At 38.0% G+C, this 15,025-nt stretch overlaps 2 protein-coding genes across 11 annotated transcripts in view; one reads left to right on the top strand and one right to left on the bottom strand.

Moving 5' to 3' along the window:
• The window catches only part of EGF (epidermal growth factor), a 100,061-nt gene that overhangs the window by 73,257 nt on the left and 11,779 nt on the right, over positions 1 to 15,025 (bottom strand). The gene's annotated exons all lie outside the window — the stretch shown is intronic.
• The window catches only part of CASP6 (caspase 6), a 252,125-nt gene that overhangs the window by 7,025 nt on the left and 230,075 nt on the right, over positions 1 to 15,025 (top strand). The gene's annotated exons all lie outside the window — the stretch shown is intronic.

Below are 15,025 nucleotides of genomic sequence, written 5' to 3' on the forward strand. Positions count from 1 at the left end.
ATTATGAAAAATGAACTATCTGAAGAGAAAGACACTTTTTACTCTTTATCCATAAAATACCTTTTTATGTTCAAAAAGAAACCACCCACCATATACTAATGTGGAAAGGATCTATATAAGTGTAAAATTTAATTATGTAAATTAGAACTAAAATTACAGATATTATCATTTTGGGAATGGACTCCTTGGGTCTTACCTACGACCAGAGACTTCAGCATAATGACCTAGAAGATGATAGTGAAAACTAAAAGGTCTTACATGGAAGCAGGAAAAATTGAAACGTTGTTTCAATTTCAAAATCCTATAAAGGTTCTGAAATTTTTTGACCCTGTTAGCTTTGCCACATAAATACAGGATGTCCAGATAAATTTGAATTCCATATATATTGCATGGGACATACACTAAAAATTTGTTCTCTATTTACCTGAAATTCAAATTTAACTAGGCACTTTTCATTTTTATTTGCTAAATCTGGGTGGCAAACCTCACTGGATTTCTTGGTGCCTGTAGGGCCTTGCTTGGTACCCTAATCCTGTACCTGGGGTCCTCTCCTGTTCTAGGTGATGGCCACCTACCAACTGTGATGCCCCAGTATTCGATACCTGCTTGGGAACCTGATCCCTTCTTGGGAAACCTCACCACTAATTACTGACAGACACCACACACAGCTTGCCTTTGATGCTCTGAGATGACACCAGAGGATGAAATTCATTTCATCAAGTCAAGTTAGTTTCCTTGGTCTCTCTCTCTTGACCAAGTGTGAGGAAGCTTGGGCCACTCTGCCTTTAGAAAATGACAGAATCACTGGGGTGAATGGGGAACAGAGGGGAATTCTAACATATTATTGCTTCTGTGCTGGGCTTACTCCATTCTGTTTTATCATTAAAAGTAATGCCTTAATATGACTTAATAAATGTGTTTATTGTAAGCATTGAACAAAATGATGGGTTAACATCCTTTTACTCAGGGACTATGTTCTAGAGTCAGAAAACACTAATTCCACTTTGGAGAGTAAATTGAATTAAAGCTACAAGAGGGTTGGCGCTTCCTAGATGGCTGAATAGGAATAGCTCAAGTCTACAGCTCCCAGCAAGATCGACACAGAAGACAGGTGATTTCTGCATTTCCAACTGAAGTACCTGGTTCATCTCACTGGGACTGGTTGGACAGTGGGTGCAGCCTACAGAGGGTGAGCAAAAGCAGGGTGGGGCGTCGCCTCACCCAGGAAGTGCAAGCAGTCAGGAGATTTCATTTTCCTAGACAAGGGAAGTCGTGAGTGACTGTACCCGGAAGAACCGTACACTCTTGTCCAAATACTGTGCTTTTCCCATGGTCTTTGCAACCAGCAGGCCAGGAGATTTCCTCCCCTGCCTGGCTTGGCAGGTCTCATACACACGGAGCCTTGCTCACTGCTAGCACAGCAGTCTGAGATCAACCTTGGATGCTAAAGCTTGGTGGTGGGGGAGGGACACCACCATTGCTGAGGCTTGATTAGGTATTTCTATGCTCACAGTGTAAACAAAGAAGCAGGGAAGCTCGAACTGGGCAGAACCCACCACAGCTCAACAAAGCCTACTGCCTCTCTAGATTCCACTTCTGGAGGCAGGGCATATCTGAACAAAAGGCAGCAGACACTTCTACAGACTTAAACATCCCTGCCTGACAACTCTGAAGAGAGCAGTGGTTTTCCCAGCACAGCATTTGAGATCCATTAACGGACATACTGCCTCCTCAAGTGGGTCCCTGAGCCTGTGTAGACTGACTGGGAGACACCTCCCAGTAGGGGCCAACAAACACCTCATACAGGTGGGTGCCCCTCTGGGACAAAGCTTCCTGAGGAAGAATCAGGCAGCAACATTTGCTCTTCTGCAGCCTCCTGGTGATACCCAGGCAAACAAGGTCTGGAGTGGACCTCCAGCAAACTCCATCAGACCTGTAGCTGAGGGGCCTGTCTGTCAGAAGGAAAATTAACAAACAGAAAGGAATAGCATCAACATCAACAGAAAGGACATCCACATCAAAACCCCATCCGTAGGTCACCAACATCAAAGACCAAAGGTAGATAAAACCACTAAGATGGGGAGAAACCAGAGCAGAAAGGCTGAAAATTCCAAAAGCCAGAATACCTCTTCTTTTCCAAAGGAACACAATTCCTTGCCAGCAAAGGAACAAAACTGGACAGAGAATGAGTTTGATGAGTTGACAGGAGTAGGCTTCAGAAGATTAGTAATAACAAACTTCTCCAAGCTAAAGGAGCATGGTCTAACCCATTGCAAGGAAGCTAAAAACCTTGAAAAACGGTTAGGCAAATGGCTAACTAGAATAACCAGCATAGAGAAGAGCTTAAATGACCTGATGGAGCTGAAAACCACAGCACAATAACTTTGTGATACATGCACAAGCTTCAACAGTCAATTCAATTGAGTGGAAGAAAGGATGTCAGTGATTGAAGATCAAATTAATGAAATAAAGCAAGAAGACAAGATTAGAAAAAAAGAGTGAAAAGAAACAAACAAAACCTCCAAGAAATATGGAACTATGTGAAAAGATCAAATCTACATTTGATTGTTGTACCTGAAAGTGACAGGGAGAATGGAACCAAGTTAGAAAACACTCTTCAGGATATTATCCAGGAGAATATCCCCAACCTAGCAAGACAGGCCAACTTTCAAATTCAGGAAATACAGAGAATACCCCAAAGATACTCCTCGAGAAGAATAACCCCAAGACATATAATTATCAGATTCACCAAGGTTGAAATGAAGGAAAAAATATTAAGGGCAGCCAGAGAGAAAGGTCGAGTTACCCACAAAGGGAAGCCCGTCAGACTAACAGTGGATCTCTCTGCAGAAACCATACAAGCCAGAAGAGAGTGGGGGCCAATATTCAACATTCTTGAAGAAAAGAATTTTCAACCCAAAATTTCATATGCAGCCAAACTAAGCTTCATAAGCGAAGGAGAAATAAAATCCTTTACAGACAACCAAATGCTGAGAGACTTTGTCACCACCAGGCCTGCCTTACAAGAGCTCCTGAAGGAAGCACTAAACATGGAAAGGAAGAACTGGTACCAGTCACTGCAAAAACATGTCAAATGGTAAAGACCATCAATGCTAGGAAGAAACTGCAACAATTAACGGGCGAAGAACCAGCTAACATCACAATGACAGGATCAAATTCACATACAACAATATTAACCTTAAATGTAAATGGGCTAAATGCCCCAATTAAAATACACAGACTGGCAAATAGGATAAAGAGTCAAGACCCATCAATGTGCTGTATTTGGGAGATCCATCTCATGTGCAAAGTCACACATAGGCTCAAAATAAAGGGATGGAGGAAGATCTACCAAGCAAATGGGAAGAAAGAAAAAAAAAAATCTGGGGTTGCAATCCTGGTCTCTGATAAAGCAGACTTGAAGCCAACAAAGATCAAAAGAGACAAAGAAGGCCATTACATAATGGTAAAGGGATCAATGCAACAAGAAGAGCTAACTATCCTAATTGTACATACACCCAATACAGGAGCACCCAGATTCATAAAGCAAGTTCTTAGAGACCTACAAAGAGACTTAGACTCCCACACAATAAAAGTGGGAGACAGTAACACCCCACTGTCAATATTAGACATAGCAACGAGAAAGAAAATTAACAAGGATATTCAGAACTTGAACTCAGCTCTGGACCACGCAGACCTAATAGACATCTACAGAACTCTCCACCCCAAATCAACAGAATACACATTCTTCTCAGCACCACATCACACTTATTCTAAAATTGACCACATAATTGGAAGTAAAACACTTCTCAGCAAATGCAAAAGAATGGAAATCATAACAGTCTCTCAGACCACAGTCCAATCAAATTAGAACTCAGGATGAAGAAACTCACTCAAAATCCCACAACTACATGGAAACTGAACAACCTTCTCCTGAATGACTACCAGGTAAATAACGAAATTAAGGGAGAAATAAATGAGTTATTTGAAACCAATGGGAACAAAGACACAATGTACCAGAATCTCTGAGACACAGCTAAAGCAGTGTTTATACAGAAATTTATACACTAAATGCCCACAAGAGAAAGCAAGAAAGATCTAAAATCGACACCCTAACATCACAATTAAAAGAACTAGTGAAGCAAGAGCAAACAAATTCAAAAGTTAGCAGAAAACAAGAAATAACTAAGATCAGAGCAGAACTGAAGGAGATAGAGACACGAAAAACTTTTCAAAAAGTAATGAATCCAGGAAATGGTTTTTTTGAAAAGATTAACAAAATAGATAGACTGCTAGCCAGACTGATAAAGAAGAAAAGAGAGAAGAATCAAAAATAGACACAATAAAAAATGATAAAGGGGATATCACCACTGATTCCACAGAAATACAAACTACCATTAGAGAATACAATAAACACCTCTATGCAAATAAAATAGAAAATCTGGAAGAAATGGATAAATTCCTGGACACATACCCCCTCCCAAGACTAAACCAGGAAGAAGTTGAATCTCTGAGTAGACCAATAACAGGTTCTGAAATTGAGGCAATAATTAATAGCCTACCAACCAAAAAAAGTCCAGGACCAGACAGATTCACAACCAAATTCTACCGGAGGTACAAAGAGGAGCTGGCACCCTTCCTTCTGAAACTACTCCAATCAATAGAAAAAGAGAGAATCCTCCCTAACACATTTTATGAGGCCAGCATCATCCTGATACCAAAACCTGGCAGAGACACAACAGAAAAAGAGAATTTTAGGCCAATATCCCTGATGAATATCGATGCAAAAATCCTCAATAAAATACTGGCAAACCAGATCCAGCAGCACATCAAAAATCTTATCCACCATGATCGAGTTGGCTTCATCCCTGAGATGCAAGACTGATTCAACATACAAAAATCAATAAATATAATCCATCACATAAACAGAACCAACGACAAAAACCACATGATTATCCCAATAGATGCAGAAAAGGCCTTTGACAAAATTCAACACCCTTTCATGCTAAAAACTCTCAATAAACTAGGTATTGATAGAACGTATCTCAAAATAATAAAAGTTACTTGTGAGAAACCCGCAGTCAATATCATACTGAATGGGCAAAAACAGGAAGCATTCCCTGTGAAAACTGGAACAAGACAAGAATGCCCTCTCTCACCACTCCTATTCAACATAGTATTGGAAGTTCTGACCAGGGCAATCAGGCAAGAGGAAGAAATAAAGGGTATTCAATTAGGAAAAATGGACGTTAAATTGTCTGTGTTTGCAGATGACATGACTGTATATTTAGAAAACCCCATCATCTCAGCCCAAATTCTCTTTAAGCTGACAAGCAACTTCAGCAAACTCTCAGGATACAAAATCAATGTGCAAAAATCACAAGCATTCCTATACACCAATCATAGACAAACAGAGAGCCAAATCATGAGTGAACTCCCATTCACAATTACTACAAAGAGTATAAAATACCTAGAAATCCAACTTAGAAAGGATGTGAAGGACCTTTTCAAGGAGAACTACAAATCACTCCTCAAGGAAATAAAAGAGGACACAAACAAATGGAAGAACATTTCATGCTCATGGATAGGAAGAATCAATATCATGAAAAAGGCCATACTGCCCAAGGTAATTTATAAATTCAATGCTATCCCCATCAAGCTACCAACGACTTTCTTCACAGAATTGGAAAAAACTACTTTAAAGTTCATATGGAACCAAAAAAGAGCCCGCATTGCCAAGACAATCCTGATCCAAAAGAACAAAACTGGAGGCATCACGCCACCTGACTTCAAACTACACTACAAGGCTACAGTAACCAAAACAGCATGGTACTGGTACCAAAACAAATATATAGACCCATGGAACAGAACAGAGGCCTCAGAAATAACACCGCACATCTACAACCATCTGATCTTTGACAAGCCTGACAAAAACGAGCAATAGGGAAAGAATTCCCTATTTAATAAATGGTACTGGGAAAACTGGCTAGCCGTATGTAGAAAGCTGAAAGTGGTTACCTTCCTTACACCTTACACAAAAATTTAAGATGGGTTAAGGACTTAAATGTAAGACCTAAAATCATAAAAACCCTAGAAGAAAACCTAGGCAATACCATTCAATACATAGGCATGAGCGAATACTCCATGTCTAAAACACAAAAAGCAATGGCAACAAAAGCCAAAATTGACAAATGGGATCTAATTAAACTAAAGAGCTTCTGCACAGCAAAAGAAACTATCATCAGAGTGAACAGGCAACCTACAGAATGGGAGAAAATTTTTGCAATGTACCCATCTGACAAAGGGCTAATATCCAGAATATACAAAAACTTAAAATTACAAGATAAAAACAAACAACCCCGTCAAAAAGTGGGCAAAGGATATGAACAGACACTTGTCAAAAGAAGGCACTTATGCAGCCAAAAGACACATGAAAAAATGCTCATCATCAGAGAAATGCAAATCAAAACCACAGTGAGATACCATCTTATGCCAGTTAGAATGGCGATCATTAAAAAGTCAGGAAACAACAGATGCTGGAGAGGATGTGGAGAAAAATGGGAACGCTTTTACACTGTTGGTGGGAGTGTAAATTAGTTCAACCATTGTGGAAGACAGTGTGGCAATTCCTCAAGGATCTAGAACTAGAAATACCATTTGACCCAGCAATCCCATTACTGGATATGTACGCAAAGGATTATAAATCATACTACTATACAGACACATGCACATGTATGTTTATTGTGGCACTATTCACAATAGCAAAGACTTGGAACCAACCCAAATGTCTATCAATAATAGACTGGAAAAAGAAAATGTGGCACATATACACCATGGAATACTACGCCGCCATAAAAGAGGATGAGTTCACGTCCTTTGCAGGGGCATGGTTGAAGCTGGAAACCATCATTCTCAGCAAACTATCACAAGGATAGAAAACCAAACACTGCGTGTTCTCACTCATAAGTGGGAATTAAACAATGAGAACACATGGACACCGGGAGGGGAATATCACACACCAGGGCCTGTTGGGAGGTGGGCAGCTGGGGGAGGGATAGCGTTGGGAGAAATACCTAATGTAAATGATGAGTTGATGGGTGCAGCAAACCAACATGGTCCATGTATTCCTATGTAACAAACTTGCACATTGTGCTCATGTACTCTAGAACTTAAAGTATTAAAAAAAAAAAGAAAGAAAGAAATGCTACAAGAGGCTGGGAGAACTGTAAGATCATGGGAGTTTGAAATAGGTGCCAACATAAATGTCTAAGAGAATTCACTCAAATTATTCTTCCCAGATCTTTGCTACAATAGAAGCTCCACTATACAGACACGTAGTGAGGGGCCATGCCCCTCAGTTGTAGAATCACGTAGGCATCTTGGGAGAAAGGGAAAGGGTACCAGACAGAAAGCCAGAGGCCTGGTTTCCAGTCCTGGCCCCACCAGCTTCGCTTCTCTGGACATCTCACAGGATCTCCCCTGCCTGTATCAGAGGATTACTATGGAAAAAAAATGAAATTATAGATGTGAAAGTATTTTATTAATTGTGAAGGACTACATGTATATCATTTGCCATTGCTTTTTGCCACAACCAAGTTTTCACTACATAAGTTGTACAACTGCTTGGATTTGAACCCAGAGACTGGAACATTGGTATAACTTGTGTCTAATACAGCAATTCACCATGGAGAAAATGAAGACACTAGGAAGAGAACCTTAAACTCATAGCTATTAGTTTGTGGGGCATAGATTACCACGGACGTCTAGATTTATTTCTAAGAGTTCTCTGCTATGTGTATCATGTATCATGTGTCATGCATGCTCTATAGTCTATGCAGAATAAATGTATCCAACACATATTGTTAATTTCCTAATGCACTGACATATTGGTAAGATCAATAAAATATTTTATTTAAAAATATTACTAAATGGGAGGTTTTCATGTAAAAAAAAGAGAAAGAAAAGGCTCTTTAAACATTTTAATATTCCTTACCACATAACACAGTAGAATCCTCTGTACATAATAGGCACTCAAACTTTTTGAATAAATCAATAAACTAATGAAGAAATAATTGTGTTCTGTTTATTTGAGCTTTCACTAATAGGAACAAAGCCATAGAAACAGATATATCAAATTAATAAAAGATGGGTCTAGTCAGTGGTACTTTTTCTACTAACAGCAATAATAAAAACAAATTTTACATACTGACCTCATTTATCCTCAACATAACACTAGGAGCCAATAAGTCAGAGGGAAAAGAGAAATCTCAAGAATTTTTAAATTCATAAAACACAAATTATAGCACTAAATTCTGTAACTTTTCAAAAAAATAGAGTAATTATAAAACTACAAAATCAAAGTATAAATAATTAATACATTTTATCTTCAGATTTTGCCCATCTAAGGGCTAATCATAGCATACAGTTCCTAGCAACTAGGAAGACTTTTGACATTTTCAAATTGTTTCCCAAAATTGTTTGTTCAAAAGAATCACCCAGAGTGCCTCTCTGTGAGTGTGTGAGTGAATGTTTGTATTTTTTGCAGATTCCTACTCTTGAGATTCCAGTTAATCCAGCAGGGCTGGGCTGAGGGGTATGCTTTTTTTTTTCTTTTTAACAGGCACTCCAGGTGCTTCTCAGGTCTTGGTGAACCCGGAAAACATGGATCTAATTAAGAGGAAATTCAGTGACGTTTCCCAAAGTCCCACCACTAGTAGGTAGTAGACTTGGAATTAGAATCCAGGTACTGCACTCGCAATCTAGTACACTTCCAACTCTACCCTGCCTTGGTCTGGGTTGTCACTTGTCAAGATATTACAATCTTCATTTTCTTTGTGTAACCAATTGTAATTCCATTCCCTCAAAGCACCATTTGTTTTTCCTACACTGTCAACACCATGTTATGTAAACCAGAGTCCAGGCTATATTTGTAAGAATGTAATAAAATATAATTTTAAAGAAAATAAAACACTTTGAGAATTAGGCTTTGTGAATAATAATTACAGATGTGAAAGTATTTGGTTAATTGTGGAGGACTACATGTATATCATTTGCCATTATTCTGTTCTACCAATGGAAATGATAAATATGGTAATGTTTTTTCAGACCTGTCAAGGACTCTGTAAACACTGGTGTGTGGTACAGTCTGTGGATTTGAACATCAGCAAGGTGTGTGTGTTTGAACAGCTAAAGCTTTCCCATGTCAAAACTTACAACATTTGTTTTGGGGGGAAGTACATAGAAAATGAAATATCATTTCTAGGGAACACAAACCTTAAGGCAGCAAACAGGTCACAGCAAATCAATTAGAACCTCTGACTTCTCAACCTAGGGATTAGTAGGGGTTCTTCAGGAATTAGAAAGGAGTTCAGAATGTTTGGAGCATATTGAAAATGTTCATCAGTGACTACAAAAAACTATGACTACATAGTACAGAGGTCAGTGATGAAAAGCAGGCTTTGCTTGAAGTAGGAGGCAGAAACAGAACATTTCATAACATGTGCCCATTCATCCTCTGTGAGTCTGAGGGAGTGCCCCACACAGGTAAATGAGAAGAGACATTACCTGTCTTCTGCAGGCCTTGGGGGCAAACACTCACGAGAGCTAGTTAACACATAAATGATAACCATAACCAGATTAACAAGAAATCCTAGCTGTCTCTCAGGTCAACACTGCCACCTGCCCTCACCACCACAGGTTTCTTGCCCTAAATCTAGAGACAGACTGAAAGTTCACAAGATGCAGAGAGTGCAAAGGGAGCTTCTGGACCTCAAAAACTTCAGTGACACCATGAGAAAAGAATGTGGCTCTAAACCAATGGACCTACATAAGGAAGGCTGAGGCCTCCTCACACTGCTCCCACAGAAATCCTCTGAGAAGAGTCATTTATTACCACTCCCCAGGGGCTGACTTAAATGACAGCTTGGGTTTTATGAAGTACAGAACGTTTTATTCACTCTGAAAGACTATCTCATCTCCTCTTCTGTTATGCTACTTAAAAGAGCACTGTATTAGTCCGTTTTCACACTGCTATAAAGAAATACCCAAGACTAGGTAACTTACAAAAGAAAGAGGTTTAATTGACTGACAGTTCCACACAGCTGGTGAGGCCTCAGGAAACTTAAAATCATGGCAGAAGGCAAAGTGGAAGCAAGGAACTTCTTCACATGGTGGCAGCAGAGAGAAGAGAGAGCGAAGCAGGGAAGCCCCTTATAAAACCATCAGATATCGTGAGAACTCACTCACTATCACGAGAACGCCACTGGGGAAACTGCCTCCATGATCCAATTGCTTCCCACCAGGTCTCTCCCTCAACACCTGGGGATTACAATTCAAGATGGAATTTGGGTGAGGACACAGAGCCAAACCATATCAAGCACAAATGTACTTTTCACAGCTTTCTTCTCAGTTTATTCATCTATGTCAATATTCAGGTCAAGTGAGAGAGAGAAGCCAGATGATGTAAAAATAATACACCCAGAAGGAAGAGCCAGGCAATTCGAATTTAAGTCTTAATTCCATTAAAAAAAATACTCTGGAACTCATTTTACTTTCCCAAAATTGTGAAAGAAGATTGCCTAGAGTAGTGATAGAAATATGTCATCCAGAGCAGAAAATAGCCCCTCCTACCCCCAACCACATTTACATGTAAACTGAAGAGGCTTACTTCCCAGGTCCTCAGGATATTAATTGAGACTAGCAAGTTCACTGCAACGTGAAACTTGTTTTGTTTTGTTTTGTTTTCAACAGGACTTCTCAGTCTTTAATATGCTATTCCACACTCTAACACTCTAAGAGGGTCGGTGGTGAATTTCATCAGAATAATTATAGTCAACATATTGTGTGTTATCTCTGGCGTAGCATGTTGAATGCATTATTTCATTTAATCGGAGAACACTAGGAGGTAAATGCTCTCAACATCTCTATTTTACAGAAGAATAAAGGAAAGTTTGAAGCAGTTTACTTGTCACAAGTCACAAGGCCAGTAAATAGTGGGGTATGGGTACAAAGCTATGCCTTTCTCATCACAGATCCTAGCTTTTAAAGACCAAGCTATACTGCTTATCTGAATGTACTAGAAATTGTTCAGTGTATTTTAGTTCACTTGTGTCAAGGAACCCACTCCAGGAGACACTGTTCTAGGCATATTCACCATAAGGCTGGATTCCCTACATCCATCTTCCAGAAATTAATTATAAAGCAGGTCCCTTTAAATAGATTCCTATAATTACATCACTGAATAATTTTATACCTACTTCTATAATATATTGCATTTGTAAACAAAAAATAAAATTCTAAGACTCCCAACCAACTAAATAGACCCATCCTCTTAACCAAGGCATTTCAAAGTTAACCTGAAAAACTAGTTCAGGCCATGATGGGAAGTGAGGGTTGGACATGCCTTATTACACCCTCCTCCCTTTGGAATTTAGACACAGCTGACCAGCATTAACATTAAAAGAAAGATCTTAAGATCTTCAAGACAGACTTTTTGTAGCAATAAGACAACCAAATTCCAGCCTGACTCTAGTATAGCATCACATGACAAAGAGCAGACCCTGAAAGAAATAAAAATATTTTATCCCAAAATATATTTCTTTGACATGTTTTGAAATGGCCCTGCAAAGCTGTCTCTTGTTGAAAAAAATCTACATTCTGCAGATAATCCCCATTCATTTCTAGGTCTTTCCCCTGATGCATGAGAGAATTAAGTAAGAGTCTGGCACCTTTTTAGATCTTATAAGAGCTCTGAAGCCTGCTACCTGGAGGCTTCATCTGCATAATAAAACCTTGGTCTCCACAACCCCTTATCTTAACCCAGACATTCCTTCCTACTGATTCCAGGTCCTTAGATGATAAGTCTTTTAATTAATTGCCAATCAGAAAATCTTTGAAAAATTTTCTGTGACCTGGAACCTACCCCTACCCTATCCTACTCTTTGAGTTGTCCCGCCTTTCCTGATCAAACCAATGTACACCTTGCATGTATTGATTGAGGTTTATTATTTTGCTTATAGATGTCTAATTGGTCAAACACCCTTTGTTGAAAAAGACTGGACTTCCACCATTAAATTGCTTTAACATCTTTGTTAAATATTAAATGAGTGTACTTGTGTGAGATCGTTTCTGAACTTTCTCTTCTGTTCTATTAATTTATGTGTCTATCTCTTATCCAATACTACAGCTCATTATAACTTTTAAAACTCATAATAATTCAGTTTTGCAGAATAGTGAACCATTATAATGTTCCTATGCTGTAGGTAATCCTTCATCTTAAGTAAGAATGTTTAAACACCCCACAGCTTTTCAACACAAATTATGCTCAATTTTATTTAAAGTCTACCATTACTAGACTAAAATGAATTTACCAACATTAAAGCATTAGAAAAGTTTTTCCAAATGTTTCACACACACACACACACACACACACACACACAGAGAGAGAGAGAGAGAGAGAGAGAGAGCAAAATTCAGAAATCACTATCCTGATCTGTCTACTGAGTTTTGCATCCACTTTCGGACATGTCTCTGGTGGACATCTCCAGCTGGGAATGTCCCACAGACCCAAAAGTCCCTCTGCATGTTAAAAACTGAGATTACATAACACCTTCTGATGAGTTTGCGTTTACTGAAAAACTTGAATTTGATAAAAAATCAGTTTAAAGATCAATATGTTTTGATATTTGGTTTTTGACAGCTTTTTTAAACAAAAGAAAATTTTCACAATTATATCTATATCAAATGAAATAAATGCATCATTGACTGTATTTACAAAATCACAAAATTTACTTTTTAATTACATCCCTCAATTATTCACCAATTTTGTTGAATTAGACCAGCAAATTTCTATCTTTCTAGATTTTAAATAGTAAATGAAAACTAACCAGAAGTTATTGCATTTTATGTTTTTAACAAGTAGATTTAAAAAGACAAAAACTCTGTATTTGGAAGATTTTTAAAAATAGCTTAGAAAGCCATTTGTAAACGTTTTAAAAGTGCAGACACAAGAATTGTTAATAGGTGACATAATGGCATTGATTCAACAATAAAATCACATAACAATGCAAACATCTCCAACATCTATCTTCAAACTACTCTCTTCCTACACAAATTTCTTATAATTAGTGGTCACTTTCTCACTTGTTAAAATGTCACCTATAACTTGGATAAAGTTTTGTTGTTTTAGTTATTTTTTGGGTAGCATACTACTGACATCTATCTGTAATCACAAAAATAAAAAATTTTTAAAAAGCCAAACATTTTTAAACACTTGTCCTTTTCTTTTTCTTCTTTTAAAGATGGCATCTCACTCTGTTGCCCACGCTGGAGTGTAGTAGCACAATCATAGCTCACTGCAGCCTTGAACTCCTGGGCTCAAGACATCCTCCTGCCTCAGCCTTCCGAAAAGCCAAGACTACAGTCACATACCACCATGCCCAGCTAAGTTTTTAAGTTATTTGTAGAGATAGGGTCTCCTATGTTGCCTAGGCTGGTCACAAACTCTGGCCTCAAGCAGTCCTCCTGCTTGTGACATTTGACATTTTGTGACATGTAACATTTGACTATTCTATTAAGTGTTTTGCTTCAAGATACTTTGTGGAAAGTATATAAGACAAATATTTTTATGATTACTCCCCATCCAATACAAAGTATTATAAAGAGACCAGTTAGTCTTGTTTTATAGAAATAACTACATGAATGACGTTCCATAATGCTTGATGCAATTCCAGTTTCAACTTTGCCACACCGTCTTGCTGTGAAGGCTGTGGTGTTCTCTGTGATCTCACCAAGAATGCTTTTTGGTTGATTTTCTAGTAAATGCAGTGGATGTACCACTGCTGAATACACTTATACTATTTTTTTCATAGAACATTTTTTGATATATAAAAAAGTCATTTCTGACTTCTGAGAACTTTCACTGAGAAAATTTCTTTTCTGTTGCATTTTCTCCCTTACTCTCTCATATAAAAGAATTATAGTTCTCTGAGTATTTCATTGTTGAGGTAATTATGATAGTGGCTAAGATTACTGGCACTGGAGACAGAGTACTCATGTTGACTCATTATTAGTTCCAATACTATTGGCAGTGTGGCCTTCAGCACATGACTTAACCTCTCCGTGTCTTGGTTTCTTCATCTGCAAAAATAAAATGGGAATAATAATAATACTTATTAAAAAGAACAAGTAAAGTAATTCATGTAAAGTGCTTAGAATCTTGACTGACACATAGTGAATTCTCAGTGAATGTTGGCTATTACTTTCTAGGAAATAACCAAACACTGTGATATATTAGAAACACCTTTATTCTCATTCAACAGTATAATTGCTTAGTACTTAATTCATCACATTTTCATTGATTCTTTCTGTACAGTTTTCAGCAGTATTTATTTACAGAGGAACACATTTTAATTTGTTGTCATGTGGTTTTTCATGTATTATTGTAGCAATATTTTACCACCACAGGAAGCAGGAAGAACAAGTGTTTCAACAATAATATCAGGCTTTTCCTCTTTTGCCGTAATGTAAGAAACCTCAAGGGAGGCTTCTGACTTTTTTCATTAAGCTTAGTAAATAGAGTCGTCTTAACTATCATAACTTTGAACGCAACCGTAAAAATTATAAAAAATCATTTTCAGATTCTGGATACCCATTTTCAAATATCTTGCCTGTCCTGATGGCTTCATGTTACCATTAGCTAACATCTTCCCAGGTACACTTCACAATTTTTATGAGGTTCGTTGCTAATAATAACAATTGTAAATTCATTTATCAGCCTGTCTTCTTGTTAGTTTCTCTTTTTAACTTCTTTTTGGTCAGATCTATGGAGATTTATATTGCTTTCAGCTCTTATGCAGCCAACAAAAAGCTCATCCTAGGAATAAGAGAGGTGTCAAGGCTGCCCTTTCCTCATTATTCTCTTGGGTTTGCAATATTAGTGTTGTCTACAATTGTTAGTTTCTTTGTAGGAAGGCATCTGAGCCACTTGTTAAATTTTGTCGGAGTTCGTTTTGATAAAACCAAATAA

The sequence above is a fragment of the Macaca thibetana genome, chromosome 5 (genome assembly GCF_024542745.1).
Source record: "Macaca thibetana thibetana isolate TM-01 chromosome 5, ASM2454274v1, whole genome shotgun sequence".
Classification (NCBI taxonomy): domain Eukaryota; kingdom Metazoa; phylum Chordata; class Mammalia; order Primates; family Cercopithecidae; genus Macaca; species Macaca thibetana.